Source organism: Vicugna pacos, chromosome 11, assembly GCF_048564905.1.
Source record: "Vicugna pacos chromosome 11, VicPac4, whole genome shotgun sequence".
In the NCBI taxonomy this organism is placed as follows: domain Eukaryota; kingdom Metazoa; phylum Chordata; class Mammalia; order Artiodactyla; family Camelidae; genus Vicugna; species Vicugna pacos.
The window spans coordinates 29802547-29821549 of record NC_132997.1 but is presented as its reverse complement, the minus strand read 5'-3'; the positions used below and the strand labels follow the sequence as shown (position 1 = coordinate 29821549).

The following is a 19003-nucleotide window of genomic DNA, read 5'->3' as shown; positions in this document are numbered from 1 at the left end:
CATTCTTTTATGGCTGAGTAGTATCCCATTATATAGACATACCACAGCTTCTTTATCCAGTCGTCTGTCGATGGAAATCTATGTTGTTTCCATGTCTTGGCTCTTGTAAATAGTGCTGCTGTGAACATTGGGGTGCATGTGTCTTTTCAGGTTGGAGTTTTATCCAGATAAATGCCAGGAGTGAGATTGCTGGATCATATAATAACTCTATTTTTAGTTTTTAAAGAAATCTCCATACTGTTTTTGTAGTGACTGTGCCAATTTACATTCCTACCAGCCGTGTAGGAGGATTTCCTTTTCTCCACATCCTCTCCAGCATTTATCATTTGTAGACTTCTTAATGATAGCCATTCTGACTGGTGTGAGGTGATACCTCATTATTGTTAATTGAAATGCAAATCATTTACTTTAAATATAAATGGGTCACAGATAGATAAAGAAATGGTGGAAAGATAGTTCATAAAGTAGGTAGAGTAAGACAGTGATGGTAGATTCTGTGTGTTCTGACCTGGGGCCATACAAAAAGTTGAAGAAATGCAGAACTTTGGCAAATGAATAGGAGTTTTCCAGATGGGAACTAGGAGGAGGGATTCACCCGGGACAGACAGTGCTTTGGCCGAAGGCCCAGGGGGCGGGGAGAAATGAAAGTTGTGAAAGCCTGGCATGGCTGGAGCACAGAGCCTACGCCTGCCTGGTTCTCACCTATCAGAAGTACACTCTCCGGTCCCCGTACCTCTCTGGTTCCTTGGTTTAGGGCCAGTACTTCGAGTTGGAGCTTCTCATCCTTTACTTTGGCCCTAATCCTCAGCCAAGCATCTTGGTGGGTTTTTCCTCAAGAAAAAAAATAACAGCCCATTAATGTAAACAGACAAACACTGAAAACACAAATTTCACAAAATAATAACTCTACCATCTTCATTTCACTCAGGTATTTTCTCTTCTTTTCAACTTCATTTTTTGAAATGCTGGACAGGACCCACCAAATTACACTCACAATCTATTAATAGGTTGTGACTCACAGTTTGAAAACTACTTGTGTGAGGGAATCTTGATATATTAGTATTCTCAGAATGGGAACTGTCATCTTCTGCCAGAGTTTTCCCCAGGTATTTAGTAATTTTGTATTCTATTGTGAATGGTATTGTTCTAAAATTTTAATTTCTGATCACTTTGCATATAGTACAGTCGATGTGTCTGTATTGATTATGTGTCCTAAAGCCACTTATTAGTTCCAGAATTTTTTTTGTGAATTACTATTTCTGCTTTAAATGTTTCATCACATTCACCAGTGAAATCTTTTGGGCCTTAAGTTTTCTTTGTAGGAAAATTTATAACTACTGGGTAAATTTTTAAAATAAAGATGTTTCAGTTACCATTTCTTGTTGTGTGTGCTGTTGTAGTCTGTGTCTTCCAAGGGATCTGTTCATTTTATCTAAGTTGTTGAACTCATTGGCATGGAGTTGTTCATAATACTACCTTTTTATACTTTTAGTATTTGTAGACTCTTACGGTGATGTCACCTCTCTCATTCTTGATAATGGTAGCTTTCATCTTTTTTCTTTTTGTGATGATCCATCTGCCTAGATTAGCAATTTCATTGTTTTCAACAAATCACATTTTATTTTTATTGATTTTCTCTTTTTCTATTTTCTGTTGCATTGATATTTATGTTGATTTTTATTATTTCCCATCTCCTACTTACTTCAGGTTTAATTTGCTCTTTTCCTAGTGTCTTAAGGTAAGTGAACTTGAAGTCATTGATTCAAGAACTTCTTTTTTTTTTTTGATGTAGGCATTAAGTGCTATAAATATATGCCTAAGTACTGCTTTAGCAACATCCTACACATCCCAATATGTTATATTTTTGTTTTCGTTCTGCTCAGAATACTTCTTCATTTTCCTTTTGACTTCTTCTTTCACCCATGGGTTATTTTGACATGTGTTACTTAGTTTCCAAGTATTTGTAGACTTTTCAGAGATAATTTCGGTTATTGATTTCTAAATTAATTCCATTGGGGCCACATTTTGTGTTACTTAAATGCTTTCAAACTTATTGATACTTGATTTGTGACCCAAAATGTGATCTTGGTAAATGTTTTGTGTGCAGATGAGAAAAATGTATTTTCTCTTCTTGTTGGGGGAAGGGCTGGAGATGTAAATCAGGTCGAGTTGGTTGACAGCATTATTTACTTTTGCTTGGAATTTGCTGAACTTCGTGGATCTGTAGGTTTATAGTTTTCATCCAGTTTGGGAACAATTTGGCCATCATTTCTTTGAAAAAATTTTTTCATTTTCTTTGGGGATCTCAGTGACAGGTATGTTAGGCTGTTGAAAATGTGCCACACTTTCCTCATGTTCTTCATTTTTTGCAGGTGGGAGGGGGGTTCTTTTTTCTTTTTGTTTTATTTTGGGTAGTTTCTATTACTGTGTCTTCAAGTTCACTAACCTTTTCCTCATCTAGTAAATTTTTCATCTCAGACATTGTAGTTTTCATATGTGAAAGTTTCTTTTGAGTCTTTTAAAAATATTTTCCATGTCTTTATTTGACTTTTTGAACGTATGGAATACATTTATTAATTGATGTCCATAGGTGTTAATTCTGGACAGTTCAGGATCAATTTTGAGTGACTGGTTATTACCATTATGGCTCATGTGTTTCTACCTCTTTGCACGCCTTTTAGTCTTATTTGGATGCCAGATACTGTGAATTTTGCCCCATTGAGTGCTGGATATTTTGGTAGTCCTGTAAATCTTCTTGAGCTTTTTCTTAGGATATAGTCACACGACTTGGAAACAGTTTGACCTTTTTGGGTCTTGCTTTTGAGACTTGTTAGGCAGGTTGGGAGCACTGCTCAGATAAGGGCTAGTTTTTCTCCACTACTAAGACAAGACCTTTCTGAGAGTGCTGCTCAATGTCCCGTAAATTATGAGTCTTTCTAATCTGGCTGGCAGGAACAAGAACTTCTTTTGACTCCTTATAAACAGGCACTGCTCTTTCTAATCCTTTCTCATGGCCTTGGGTAGTTCCCTCACATGCGTGTGCTGATGAGACCTCTGCTGAATTCTTGAGGTTGACCTTTTGGAGATCTCCAGGGTTCTCCTGTGCGGCCTTCTCCTCTCTGATACCCTGTTGTGTGAACTCTAGCTCCTTTGGCCTCCTCAGACTCTCTACTTCTTCAAAGAAGGAGTTTTATGGCCTTTGCCGAGGCTCTCTCGTATTGTGCCAAGGCCTGATAACTCTCAAGGCAGTGGTTATAGGGCTCACCTCATTTGTCTTCTGTCTTTTGGAGAATCTCTGTCCTTTTTTGCCTGATGTTCAGTGACTTGAAAACCATTGTTTAAAGTGTTTTGTTTGTTCTTTTGTTTCAGGCTGGGTAGTGAGTTGTGTTGCTTGTTACTCCGTCTTGGCTGAAAGAAGATACTAGTAATTTCTTTAAAAGAAAATATCTTACACATTAAAAAAAAAGTCAGTATTCTAGAAACACAAAAATTGTGCATCAGAATTTATGCCTAGTGTCTGTTGAAGAAATGATCAGTTTAGCTCACTATATTCATTAGATTGGGGCTGAATAATATTTGATTGTGATTTAGATAAGAGGTCAGATTGTCATAAAGAGTTTCATTCCTTTATCAATCTGCTTCTTCCACTGTTTACCTGTACCTTCTTTTATACTACCTCATTGAGACTGTGGAAATAATTTTGGTTGGTGTCATAGATGTTACTTTAGGATTTCATGTTGGTTATAGTTAATAGAAGGTTTGCATTTTTGGTAATATTTGAATAATTATATTACTTAAGGATGTATAAAACTTAGGTTTTTGGAAACCTTTGGGAAAAGTAGGTCACTTGTAGATACTGACTACAGTTTTTACCTTTTTCTAACATCAAGCCTTAAAATTTTTGAATGGAATTCTCAACAAAATGTCTTGATATTTTATGTTGTCTGAAAGATTGTTTTAAACTTAATTTAACTCTTTTCTTCATGATGGTGACTGTATTCTTGATAAACCTTAGTGCCTACTTAAATATGAGGTATAAGATAGGGGAAGTACAGTGGAAGGATGATATGTTGTATTCTCTGGTTAACCAAGTATAGTATTTTAATCTTTGTGGAAGAAGCACAATTCCTTCTGATAACTGTGGAAATGGCAGTAGGCCCAGTTATGCAGGAAATAGGGAAATATTGGCAGAGTTAAAATAAAAACCAAGTTGAGGTGAAAATGTATATCATTTAGAATTGAATCATTTAATATTTTGTTGAAATAATAGGCCATAGTCATATTTTTAAAGATATACTTGTCACTTGAGTATAAACAGATGAAAGCTGGTGAAATAAATATATTTCTCTATCTGATCAGTTTATCTCATTGCATCTTAAGATGATTTTGCAGGATACTTGGAAAGCAGGCAATGTTAGGCCTTTATAGAATTAATGGAGATTTATTTAAAATAGAGGATGGATTTCATTTCCTTTAGAGAGAGTTGAAGTTACCTTTTCTTGGCAAGAGATTGCATAATTGACAGCCTTTAAGTAATATTAAATACAAATATTTAATATGAATAACTTTATATTAAAAACCAACATTTTATTTGGTTTCTGGTTATTATAAAAAACTCATTATAGGAAATAATGGAAAATCTAGAAAAGCAGACAGGAAAAATACCCATAATTCATACATTGCAGAGATAACTGCTATTAATATTTAGTATATTCTCTCAAGTCTTTACCTGTATATGTATTTTATATATAATTTTTCTTTTTAACAATTTTACACAGTGACTCCTAAGTGGGTAGGTAAGTTTAACTTATGTATTAGTTATGGATAGATTTTTAAATGATGATGGGCTGCTGCTACCTGATAGGCAACATGGAGGAACACTGAACAAAAATCTGGGTTTAATCTCTTCCTGCCTCTAAGCAGTTGTGCCCTCATAACCACTTAAAGTCTGCCTCTGTTTGTTCTTTTATACCAATAGGTAATAGTACTTTTCCTATTTACCTCCAGGGGCTTTGGTTTTTTGGGGTTTTTTGATAGAAATGAATGTGCTTTGAAAGATGTGATATCAAATGTATTATTTTGTTATAATATTAAATAATGTCTGTGGTAGTAAATATTTTCATATCTGGTTAAGTCTGATTAACTTGCTTCAAAGTTTTCTTGTTCTCCCCCTTTCTCCCATTTTAATTAGGTAACCTTTATGAAAAGCCATGCTGGAATAGAAATTCTTGAACTTTTTTGGGTCAGAAAGCACAAGCTTTATTGCCATTATGTACATAATCTCTAAAAATTCTGTCTTTAATTGCAGGGTCTTCAGAGACCTACAGAAAAACGTTCTTATTGCTTTCGGGATAACTCTGCGTGTATATATAGTAGTCTTCATCTGTTGTTCACACCACCTTGGTTTATCTACTTGTGCTTCCAAAATCTGACCCACGGAACTCATTTTTTCACTGACTACATTTACATCCCAGGGGATACCCAGTGTGCAGGTTGCCTTCACCTGCTTGTATTCTCTGAAGTAATCTAGAGCATAGTATTGCTTTCTGTGAGTTAGAGGCAGCAGTGAAGGACCACATCAGTGCAGCGCTAAAGTCAGATCTTGGGTTTACCTGGGCGGTATAAAACCCTCATCTGTTGAGGATGTAAGTAAGCAAAGTCCTGGCTGTGGACAGTTTTGATAGTGTATCACAGTGTTAAGGGCAGACCATTGTTAGGCACCATTATGCTTTACATAGTGGTTGTGCTTTTGATGACTTTGACTCCTCCAAATACGCCACTTAATTCTAGTATTTCAGTGTTTGTCTTTGTTTCACATTAGATCCCTCTTCTCCTGAATCGTGGTGTATATCCCTGGGCTGATATTTCACCTCAAGTAGGAAAGTCTTAAGGGCCATTTTTGTGCCTGAAAATTATTACATTATTGATATCTAACATGATTTGTAATCTATTACTTTCTCTTCATTTGTATGTCTCTAATATTTCTAGCATTTCTCCTTGGTCTTTTAAATGGTATAAAAAATAGCTTTTTATGAGATATTACCCGTCCTCCTCAGAGTTGCCGACCACTAAGCTACATAGTAGATTCTGCTCACCGAGACGTGTGCTGTTTAGGGTTGCCCTGGTGAGAAGCAGCCTGATGGCAAGTCGTCCCTCCTATCTCCAGAGCCTGTGACTTTTTATTTTGGTTTTACATATGAAACCACTTTGTTTTTTTCTGTTTTTATGTCTTAACATATTAACTAACAATTAGGTGTCACTCAGGACTCCATAAACTTAGTTTCAAGTGGAAGATCATGACTGTCTTCTTTGAAGTGCTTCCCCAACATGCCTGAAGTAAATTTTGTGTTTGCTGAAGAGCCTGGTTTTAGCGGTCGTCTCCTATTTGGGCCTGCCTGGTGTGTATTCTGCCCTCATTTGGTGGCAGCATACCAAGTTCCCTGATGGACTGTCAGCGTAGGTGCCCTGCCCTTCACTGGCCAAGGGCTGAGCATGTAATTCAAGTCACACTTAGTGGATATGGTAAAAAGAATAAGAAAACGGAAATAAAGTAATATTAAAATCTTGTATTAATGGGTCAAGTAAGAAAAATAGAGGCCTGTCAGATTTGGTGATGGTCAGTGTTTTTAGCCCTGCCATGTGACTGTCAGAGAACTCATAACTGAAGTCAGAGTGTGTTGGGAGTTCTCAAGTCCACTTGGCTGAGAGGACTCACAGGACTCGGTGTGTGGTTGTACTTGGGCTGTGGTTTGTTACAACAAAATAACACCAAGTATAATCAGCGAAAGGAAAAGATGTTTGGGGTGAAGTCTTGGGGAAACCAGGTGCAAGCTTCCAGAGTCTTCTCTCAGTAGTCACATAGGCACACTTAAGTCCTCTAGCAATGAATTGTGACAACATAGAAGAACTGTTGCCAACAGGAAAGCTCATTAGTGGTACAGCATCCAGGGCTTTTAAGGGGGAGCCAGTCACAGAGAGACCCCGTACCTGACGCACACCCCAGATCCCAACTCTGAGAGTGAAAGCGGGTGTTGAGCATAAAGTGTGTCACATGTGCATACAGTGTAGGCGCAGTGAGCTGCTCTTGTCTATTAATTGTGGAAACTCTCCTGAAATCCCCGTAAATTCCCAGTTGTGATCCAAGGGCCAACCTTGCAAGCAGGCCAAAAATAGCAGTCAGGCCTGCTGCGGTAACTCTTTTCTGTAGAGAAGTTTTGCCTTTCACTTTTTTTAGTTTTACTTTTTGCGTTGATATTTTTATTTCAGTTTTTTATTTCTTTGCTATAATCTTCTTAAACCATTTTTCTGTATTATTTTATTTTAAATGAGCCTGCTTTCATTGTCTTATTTCATTCTGTGTGTATATTAAATATTTTTTCATTATCACCTTCCCATCATCTCTCAGGTTGGTAAATGGTAGCCAAACTCCCCCAGATGGCTTTCACTTTCGCCATTCCTTCCATGGTACTCATATTATATTGGTCTGGAAACCAAACAGTTGTTGCATTTATCTATTACAAGTTCCAGTGAGGACCTAGAGAAATAACCTCTAGGGCATTGATTTTCAAACTCTGGGGTGCATCAGAGCTCTCTGGAAGGCTTTCTAAAACACAAATTGCTGATTCCCTCCCCCAAGTTTCTGATACAGGATGCCTGGAGTAGGGCCTGAGAATTTGCATTTGTAACAAGTTCCCAGGTGATATTGGTACTATTGGTCCTCAGGACACATTTTAAAAACTTCTTTTCTAGTTTATAGTGTAATCCACAGTCTTATATATGCAAGAATGATCAGAATTTACATAGAAGGGCGTGACTACCACAGGGCACTGAAAGTGAGCGAACAGTTGACGGCACCTTCGTCTACTCCCGTGTGTTGTGCACCTGCTGCTTTTCTCGCAGAATGTTCGTAGGACACATGGCTCATGAAGATGAACATTAGAAATATTTATTAGAAAAGCTTACTTACCTATTTTTAATATAAATGAAATTCTTTATTTTTGTGTGCTCAGTGAATCTTCCCCATATCACTTAGAATTTAATCATGTCTCTTGGGTAATTACAGACTGGTATATTCTCTCTTCATTATTTTCTGGGGGAACATGGGTTAGCAAGGGAATGCTAGAACTTAAGGGGTTTATTGGCTTTTCTTCCCAGCTGGGAATGCTTAAGGAAGGGAGTGCCGCTGAAATATTTTTCATGACTTTAGTGGAGTCAGAGAATCCTAAGGTAGCAGAGTTTAGCTGGTGGCAAGGGGGCCATAGTCATCATAGTAGGCTGGAAGGCAGGTTTCATAATGAAATTCTGAGAGTGTTCTGATCCACCTAGGATCCCTATGTTGGTAAGCAACCTAGTAACTCTTTGGTATAATTTTTTTAAAGTCCACGTCTAATAATGAACAATCTAATGTAAGCTATCGTGTTAGAATGCCTTGAGATTGAGTCTGTTTAGTTCTCAGAACCCACTGAAAGAAGGCAAAAATCGAGTACCCTGGAGGGGCTGTCATACAACCCTGCATAGAGTGTGACCCTCCTCCCTGGGTTCACTAACGATACCTTGTGTTCATTTACTTAACTGACTGTGCGGTGGGGAAAGGGGAAATACTCAGTTCTTAAAGTGCAGGAGGAACTGTTGTTTATCAGCTCTAGTGTAACAGTAATTTCTGGTGACTCAGAAGACTACCAGTATGATCTAGCAGTAAGATTGGGTGCATGTGGAGAGTCAGGAGATAGAATTTTGCCCTAAGTGTATTTCTGTACACCTGTTCTGAAATTATTTCTCTTGGTCCTAGGTGAATAAATACCTTCTGCAAAACAGAATCTCCATTTAGTGTGAGGCCAACCAAGTAAAGCCATTTGGTGCCACCAATAAAAACTTGAAAGTTGCTGGGATGATGATCAGGAGAAAAACAAATGAACTAAAACCAAAACAAAACACACCCACTCACAAAACTCCCTAAAATATGCACACTCAAAAATAAGGCTTTAAAAAAGCCTCATATATTGTTGCTTTTAATGTCACTGTTTATCTTGTGTTGTAGACTAATAACCTATAATATAAAAAGAGGATTCTTTTGGTGAGATGTATCAGAAAGGTCTTTCCAGTTCTAGTGATAGTTTCAATACAAATTGAGACTCCATAGGAGGCAAGCACAATGTATTATTGTGATTTCGTTCTTTGAAATTACTGTTTTCCTAGAGCAATTCCAAGTAGCTAACTTTGTATTATAATGAAATATATATACTCTGGTTAACCAGTATTTAGGTTAATTATTCATCAAGTATTCAGTTCAGTGAGAAAAGAATAGTTAATTAATAGACTAGTAGTTAATTTTTTCATATAAGATTAAAATCTTACTTTTAGTGCAATCTTTCAAAATTGTATATCAAATTACTTTTGAGGTTTCTGAGATTCTAATTTAAAGGCTTTGACAACTTCCCACCCCCAATCCAAATTATAGCTGGAACATATGATGTTAAATGTGGCCAACTAGTCTTCACAGTGTCACAGACCTTGAAGACTTAGTTTTTAAAAAGTTCGTTCTGACAACATGGCTGAACCCGGAGGGCATTATGCTAAAAGAAACAAATCAGACAGAAAAAGACAAATGCTGCATGCTATCACTTATATGTGGACTATAAAAAAATTAGTAAATGAATAAATAGATTAATTTGAACTCATAGAGGGAAAATTCTCTTATCTTTAAACATTTGATGTGTTCTTTTGCTTATTTTCTCTGACTGAACCATGAATTTTGAAGACAGGAAAAATATTTTGGTTTTTGAGTGTTCTGGGCACCTAGCCAGGAACTGCCTACTGACAGTCCAGTTTTGACTTGGTTTGACTGATGGATTCGCTTGCTCACTTATTCAGCTTAGCTAGCATTTTATTGAACAGTTACTCTTCCTGCTTTATTCTTGGTTAATGCTCTGTTTTTTCTTCTGATTTGGTAAGATATTTCTAAGTTTTGAAAAATCTGAAGGGAAAAGTAGAAGAGCCTGTTGAAAATAGAGATTCTTTTTTTTTTAAGTATAAATATATTTTTAGTAATTTGATATTATAGGGCCAGACCTATGTAGTAAAGGCTGATTTTTGAAAATTGGGAGCCAGACGTGGTATTTTACTATTGTTTTCTAATGCTACTACTGCTATAGTGGTGACCTGATGACCTTTTAAAAACCTGTAGTTTTTGCTTTGTATGTCCATATTTCATTGTTCCTTACTGCTCTGCTAGGATTTTGTATATGGGGAAAATTTAGCTTAAAATTTTAACCTGGAATTGGCTTAATATTTGTAAAAATAGGATCTAAGTCCTAAATAGCCCAGGACATTATTCATGCTCAATAAATATTTATAGGATGGTGATTACATCTTGTCTCCTTTGATAAGCTTCTTGGTTTTTTTTTTTTTTGAGGGGACTAATTAGGTTTATTTATGTATTATTTAATGAAGATAGTGAGGATTGAATCCATGACCTCGTGCATGGAAGCATGCACTCTACCACTGAGCTGTATCGTCCCCCACCTTTGATAAGTTTCTGATGGGTTTTAATCAAGACCATTTTGGTTATTGATAATAGAAACCATTTCAGATTATCAAAAGCAGAAAAGAGAATTTATATGATAGGTACCGAGTACCCGAGAGCAGAAAGCCTGGTCAAATTTGAGGAGAAATTGAACTTCAGAGTTGGGCAGCTAGCAGGAACTGAGGCTGGCTGTTCTCTCAGTCACGCAGAGGACACACAGTCTCGTATGTGTTCCTTTTTTTCTCTACACATCTGTTTATTCTTTTGTTTTTCTTTATTTCTCTTCCTCTTTGCAGACCAATTTTCTCTGCTTCTCCCTACATGTGTCAGAAAATGGCTAGCACAGGCTGTATCACCTTGCTCTGCTGACAAAGTGATAAGCATTTTAGCTTTAAATCCCTGGGACAGGGAGCCTGTTTGGCACAGTTTGGATCAGGTGGATGGCTGTCGGTATAATCAGCTTCTTGTTGGCAAAGCGTATTGCCAGAACGTATCTCTTTGTTAAGAGAAATAATCTGGTAATTGATTCTTGTCACATTAGCAGCATTTTCTTCATAAAACTGTGTGGACTTTTTTAATTGTAAGAATTTGGTCATCTGATAAGTTATAAATAGCGTTTTAAATTTATTAGCATATGATGTAATTTTGTATGTAACAGGTCACAACTTTATTATATATTTTATCCATATTACATAAACAACATATATAAATACATATTATACATTCACATTGCTATTATAACCACACTTCACATATGTGAAGTTAGGCTCAGAGAAATTAAGTAACATGTCCTAAAGTTCATATAGCTAGTAAGCTACAGCCCTGGAGTTTGGACTCAGATACTTTTGATACCAGAGTTTATGCTTTTGATCTCTCAATATATAAAATACCTCCCAGTATAAGATGTTTTTGAAATATAAATAATTTTTACCTTAAGAGAAATCTCATTTAGCAGGGATTAACTAATATGTATGTAACTTTGGTTCAATAAATGGTTTGTAAATTCCTCCTATATGTAAGTGTAATTCTAGGAACAGGACATCTAAAGATACATAAGATGTTCTTTCTGCCTTAAAGTTGCTCAGTCTACAAGAGAAAACAGATACAAATCATTAAAATATAGTGTAAAACACTCACCTTTACAGAATGTTTATATCCATTTAGGACAAGCAAAGCCAGTCTATAGAATAGCCATGAGTATTGTGGCATTGGTTACAAAAGAGGTTAATATATTAGCCCTCTGAAATTAAAGTGAATTCTGTGACTTGAAATATTTATTACATACCATGTGGGTCAATTTCTTTTGGCCACTAGATTCGGCCAAAGATTTCTGTTTCCTTTCAAAGGCTTCTTTCAAGGTCATGTTCTTGAGAATATAAAACAGGATAAAAGCTTGGTTGGTGGGCAGACAGCCGGCAGGTAGGAGAAACTAGCCATGGCTCCTCTAGTGGTATAATGGGGCCAGTGTTGTTGGCCAGGACCCAGAGCTCAGTTTGTGGCCCAGTGATCTGGCGGCAACAGGGAGAAATACGGGTGGAGCCCCAGAGAGATCAGTAGTGCAAAGCTGGGTCTTGCTCATGGGCAGTAAAGCAGGAGCAGGGGCTGAGTAGATCATGGAACAGGACTATTAGACGTGTCTTGGGTGTTGGTCTCTGGCTTCCCAGCTGCTTAAAAGAAATGGAGAAAATCAGAAATCAGTATTAGGTTGAACCATATAAAATTGCCAATATTTGGCCTTTTTCTGATTTATTAAAAAATAGCAATTTCATATGATTTAATCTAATATTTGCTGAGTATTTACCCAGGACCTGTCAGTCTTCTAAAGAGACTACTTAATTTAATTGAAAACTTGCAAGCACCCTACAAGATCCATCTACAGAAAGGAAACCAAGACCGAAGTGGTGGGGTGACATACTTCAAGACAGAAAGTTGTTAAGTAAATTAATTGCAATTTCTCTGGTTCCAAAGCCAGAGAATTTTCAAATTTGCTAGGGTCTTAAACTGTACGTTGGGAAGTTCATGTAGACAGCAGCCACTCTGAAACTGTATGACAAATAGGAGGTGGCTTGCATCCAGAAAGCTGATGACCAGGGCCCAAACCCAAGCCCACGGGATTTGCTTCTTCATTGTTCTCTCTGCTTCTGCTCCCTACCACCCACCTGTCTTTATTCTCATCTCCTCGTCATTCTCTGTCCCAGCCACCCCTCTTCTCTCACTCCTTCCTACCTGCGTTGCTCTTACTGCAGTCATGAAGAAGTAAGTGCGTAAAGGTTGGTGCAGCACAAGTCAAACTATATAGCGGTTAGTGATCGCTGTATACAATGACATTTAAGATACGGAGGAATACTCAGGCTTTATTAAGCAAAAAATAAAAATTTACAACGAAGTAAGAGTGGTTGATCAAACTACCTGCATCTGTCTGGTAGTATTTTGCCAGGGGAAAGTGTCTGGAATGGTATGCTAATAGTCCTCTCTCAGAAGAATGATGCTTTTGCTAATCTGATTTTTTCCCTAAGTTTTCTGTTATTATTTTTATTAGTCGTAGAAGAAAAGTGTAATAGATTTTTAAGTCACCTAAAAAACCTAGTTGATGGGGAGTTTTAAGGATCATTATTGATCTTGATAAGTAAGCAAACTCATAGAAAATGTTTTCTAGATGTATGCTAAGGACTCAGCTTGTGACATTTCAAAATGTCCTGCTTATCATTGCTCCTGATTCATGCCTGTGGATATCACTAACATGCTGAGATAGAGATAAACCGTAACAATGCCAGTTCATGGTTTTCCTTTGTAATTCTGATTTTTGAACTGGCTGTACACTAGGGCTCCTCTAATTTCCAGATTATTAAAGTTTAAATACTATAAATGAGCATAGTATGTTCTGCCAGTGATGTTACATTAAAGCAGATTCATTTGAATAAGGTTTGGACCTCACTAACAAGATAACAAATAAGGTTAACCTCTTCTGAGGGCAGAATGAATTGGCTACCTTTTTGTTACATGAGGAAAATGCCTTTGCAGCTTTGGTGCATGGAATAATGTCTTAAATACAGCAGGCACTTAATAAATGTCCTTTTAACTTCTTTGTTGATGATGAACATTCTAGTTAGAATGTCTCTTCTGAGTTATTTAAATGTCCAGGAATATGCAGACACCCTTCTGTTAGTATCTGTCAATATGTAGGTATCTCTCTGGTTAATAGATGTGGGTCAAAAATTTACTTATGAATAATTTGTGATTCTATTACCTTAAAGTAATTTAAATTTTAGAAAGACTATTAGGAAATATTGGTAGCATCTAGAGAAGATTTTTATGTTTGGAGGGAAGGGTTGATTTTTTTTTTAATTTTTATTGAAGTATAGCTGATTTACAATGTTGTGTTTTTTTCAGGTGTACAGCAAGTGATTTAGGTACAATATGCATATGTGTTGTATATATATACATATATATTCTTTTTCAGATTTTTTCCCGTTATAGGCTATTAAAAGATATTAAATATAATTCCATGTGCTGTACAATAGGACCTTGTGATTTTTTTTTAATATGCAAGAACTTTTACAATCTCGTTAGGTAATGAACATACATGAATAATTCATAAAAAAAGATATGCAAATGCCCCATAAGTATGTACTACTTTAAATTTATTTTCATATACTTTCAAATTTACAGTACAAATAATTCATATCATATATATATGTGTGTACATGTAGATGGGCCTGTTCTCATTATCTTCGCACTTTTTGAGAGCAAGCTGCAGACGTGATGTCCTGTCACCCTAAATACTCTAGAGTGTAATTCCCAACAAAAAGGGCACTCTTCTACCTGTCCTGCATCTAGGAAGTCGGCATTATTCTCAGACCCCTTGCAAATTTTACCAACTCTCCTAATAATGTGTCTCCTTTTTTTTCTGGTCCATGTTTAATCTAGGAATACAAGTTGCATTTGATTCTGATGTCTCTTCAGACTGCTTCAATCTGAAACTCTTTCCCAGTTTTCCGTATTTTTCAGATCCTTTAGAGTCTTAAGGAATGCGCATCTTACATTCTATAAATCTCCCCAATTTTTCTCTTTGTTAAAGTCTCCATTGGCAGGTGTACTGCAGAAAGGATGCTCTTTTGTCCTCCGTACATCACATCATTCCACCTCTGATAACTGAGTAGTGTTCCAGGAATATGCCAGTGTCCTGTTCTTCAACCTTTAGTCATCCATTTAGCATCTATTGATAACTCTGTGAAATCAGTCACCTTTATGATGGTTGCCGAAAGATGACTCTGTTTCTATCACTCCTGCTGCATCTGTTGACATTTTACTGTAAGGGGGAGATTTCCTCTTTCTGCATTTCCATTTTCTGCATTTATTTATTTATTCATCATTCTTTCATTCATTTGTCAATACGGACTCATGGATGCCATTTTTATTGTATAGATTGTAATTTGTTATTATCATTAATTTTTAGAGCTGAAGTATAATTTGCTTACCGTGGAGTGCACACATCTTAAGTTATTCAGCGTTGACATATACATATATGCCTAATGGGATAACAGGACAGCCAATACTGATTATGATACACGAACTTTCCCCCATTTGGCTGGTAGGAGCCCCTTCAGTGTGGCTCCTGTGTCCCTTTGAAATGTCCCCATCATTCACTGAGCACTTCCTTACTTTCTGGTACAAGATGTTTTAGATTCTTCTTGTACTTTCCCTGCTCAACTTTGAAATTAGCCATTTCTCTAAGGATCTCTGTATGAGTTTTAGAAATAAAAATATATAGGCCATTGGTGCACTTTTTGTCACTGGGCTGTCAGTTGTTCTTAGGCCTTCTTGGTGGACATAGTTACAAAACTATATGATGTATATGTATGCACATACAAGTACATATGCCTGTACACATGCACCTGTAACTACTTGTTCATTTTGCTGTGTTTGTATGTGTGCATGTAATACAACCATGAATTTATGTTTCTAATTCGAGTCCAGTACCCTAAACTTCATTTTAACCTTTCTCCTTCCTTCCTTTTAAATTTGTCAGTGAGAAGCATGACCCCAGCTATCCTTAGGATATTGATTTATCTGATCGTTCAGTTTACTTATTTAGTTGCTGTAACGTCTCTTCCAGCTGTGTACCTCATTTCCTCCACCCTTTCTTAGCTTCACCCCGGGCTCAGCCACAGGGCTCGCTGTGCTTCCACCTGGTCCCCTCACAGCCTTGTATACCCATCATGTGTCTCTTACCTCCTGTCCCCAGTTCTGACCCCTCACTACCCTGTGTCCTTAGAGCCACATGAAGAGGAGAGGAAATGGCTCCAGAGAAGATTTTAAAGTTAGATTACACAGTTTTATTTCCTCAATCTACTCATTCTTTAGTATGTCTCAAGAACTCATGCATTTTAATTTTAAGCTTAGTTTTAAAATGATATATATACCCTTTGATATATGGGTGTGAGTGTTTTTCATTCATTCGTTAGAATTATTTTCATTATTGTTTTAATGCCTCTTTGAGATTGTTATGTAGAAAAAAATTGTTTTCTTAGATTTATTGTCACACCGTGTGTTTAAATACATTTATTTATTGAGGGTTTTAGCATCAAATTTGATACTCTTGTTTTCTGGTTCTCCTGGCTGCATTGGCACTGCCTTATTAGTAACCAGTTCGAATGCTTACTCTTTCTAAAAACCTACCTCGATAAAATGTCATCTAGCATGTTTTGCTTTTTTAAAAATAGATTTTGAATAACTGAATATTTCCTAGGCGGTGTCGACATTAGCCATTTGGAGAATTGATTCAACTACAGTCTTTCTAAAACTTATTTTACATACTTGGTGTAGCCCAAGTCACATTAGATATTACTGTTGATTCGATTGGGTGCTTATGCCACATATTTCTACGGCATTTTGGCTTCTTGAAGGGTTATTATCCACCAATAGCTAATTTAAAAATTGCTTCTGCTTTTTAGTGTTCCCATGGAATTCAGTGGTTTTCAGGTGCCAGTTCAGGCATTTGGTAGATTGACTAGAAAAATAATTGTCTAAGCAGTGCCGGGATAACTGTGAGGTGGCTGTTGCCTTGACAACTGGAATACTGTTCTGTTTGCTAAACAAAGGAATGATAATTTAGTAGTTTCAGTTTCCCTTTTGGCATGGAGGTGCTATTTAAAAGCATTTTGTTTTAGCCTCTGAGATGGTCTATATTTTTGACTGTAATCAGAGAAGCAAAACAAAAAGAGAAAGTAAGAGTTTTTTTCTGGTGATATACAACTAACAGGGCTGGTGTTGACCAGGAAGGAATCTTGGTTAACCTGCTGACACAGTTCTTTGGGTGAACCTCTGTGTTGGGTCAGAGCACAGTAGCCTCAGAACAGGTGTGTTGTCTGGTTGTCTTTATGCGACGCGAAATGGCTGTGGTGGACTTGATGGAGAGCCCCCACGGACGGTTAACCTTTCTCGCTGCTAGAATTCAACACGATTACTTTTTTTCTGGTAAGAGGGATATTTTAAACACTACCCCCCATACATATAATTATACTTTCAACTGTTCTAGTTATATGGAGTCTCTTTTGTATAAGATCACAAACGTTTTAAACTCACAACCTTACCCCAGATAATTAAGTAATAATAATAGCCTTTATTTGGTATTGTATGCTGGATCCTGTTCTAAGCATTTTACATGTAACATTTCATTCTCATCCCTGTGAGATAGTCACTATTTGTGACATCCAGAGGCAAGCAAGGTCTTTTGGCTACTAAGTGTTAGATTTGAACCTAAGCATCTAATTCAAGAGCCTGTGCTCTTAATTACTGTGTTACACTGACTCTTATTAATAAAATCATTCCATATGCATGGAAGAATGTAGAAAAATGTTAATAAGAAAATTCAGAATAGCCCATAATCCCAGTCACAATCGATAAAAGTACTTTTTGTTGTTTTGGTGAAGTAATATAATATCTAGGGTTTCCTTGAAAATAATCCGAGTTTGGGAGGAGTGGGTAGGGGTATAGATGAGACAAAATTATCTGAGGTGATAATTGTGGGAGCCAGGTTATGAGTATATGAAGCATTTATTATATATTCTGTCATCTTTTTTATATGTTTGAAATGTTCCTTAGTATACATTTTAAAAAGCAAAGAATACATGCCAATTGTAAAACAAACAAAAAACAACAAAAAAAAGGAACTTTTAAAGAAAATCAGGAAGATTTACTTTGAACAAAATATTTTCATGTACGTACTCTATTCCAGTGCCTTTCTCATCAGTTAATCCCTCTTTAACAGCTCTTCTTATTTTTAATATGTGTGTATATATAACAATATAGATATCTTTGATAAAAGTGAGAAAAATGGTTTATTTTCATCTTGTATGTACTTAGGATGAGCAGTCATTTAAAATGAAGTTTTTAGGGGAGGGTATAGCTCAAGTGATAGAGCTCATGCTTAGCATGCACGAGGTCCTGGGTTCAATTCCTAGTATCTCCTCTTAAACAAAACAAAACAAAACCCTAATCCCCCCTCCCCCCTCCCAAAATACAGTGAGATTTTGCCTCTCCCATTTTAAAAAGAAAAAAAGGAAGCGTGTCAAATCTGAATTTGCATTGGCTATTACAATGTCTTGTTTGCCCACACTGAGTGTTTCATCATATTAATAGTAACTGAATGGCTGCACACTCTGGGCTTCATGACGGAGTACTTTCTAACGGTGACCCTATTTTCCTGATGTGGAAACTGAAGGTTCAGCAGCCTCCAATGGCTCACTGGTTAGCACACGGAGGAGGGCTGGGATGAGGACCCTGTCATTCTGCTCTGAAAGCCTGTGCTTTTGGTCCCACGTTGTGCTAGTGACAGAGTGATCGTCGTGGTCCACCAGAATTACACATACAAGCCTGACCGTGTAGGTTGTGAGTTTCGTTTGTTTCTCTCTAGAAATTCGCGTACTTTGGGGCATAGTTTCAGTTCCAGATGATCGTGTCTCATTCTGACCAGCTTTGTAACGCCAATTCTTTGACATAGGCTTGTTAAACAGATGTATACAGAATTCATTATTATATTCATCTAGTGATGAGACTTTAGGAACACAAAACTATTCTTTGTTCAAAAGTCTCTGTAATAAAAATATCTAAAATATTGCTTCTGAAATATTTGTCACATGCAACTTTTAAATGATCTCTTATTCTCTTCTACATTTCACAATTTTGGGTTCCTCATTAGTTTTATTTAACTGTACTATTTGTCTATGAAAATAAATTTTTAGTGGCTAATAAGGCAGGAAGTGTTCATGGGAGAGCTTGCAAGTTGTGGAGAGTAATGAGCCTTGCGGCCCTGAAGTGTGCTATACCCTTTGGGCTTTTCTAGCAATAACACACAATATCAATTGAACCACAAAGTGAATTGATGTCTTACTGAAAATTTCATAGTTTATGAGTGAAGTATTGTGAATCCCTTTCATATTCTTGCTAAAATAAAGCTACTAGCTTGTCTGAAATTTAATC

The 19003-nt window shown here is 36.7% G+C and overlaps 1 protein-coding gene across 6 annotated transcripts in view; it reads left to right on the top strand.

The window, feature by feature from the left end:
• The window catches only part of ARID4B (AT-rich interaction domain 4B), a 127509-nt gene that overhangs the window by 28585 nt on the left and 79921 nt on the right, over positions 1 to 19003 (top strand). The gene's annotated exons all lie outside the window — the stretch shown is intronic.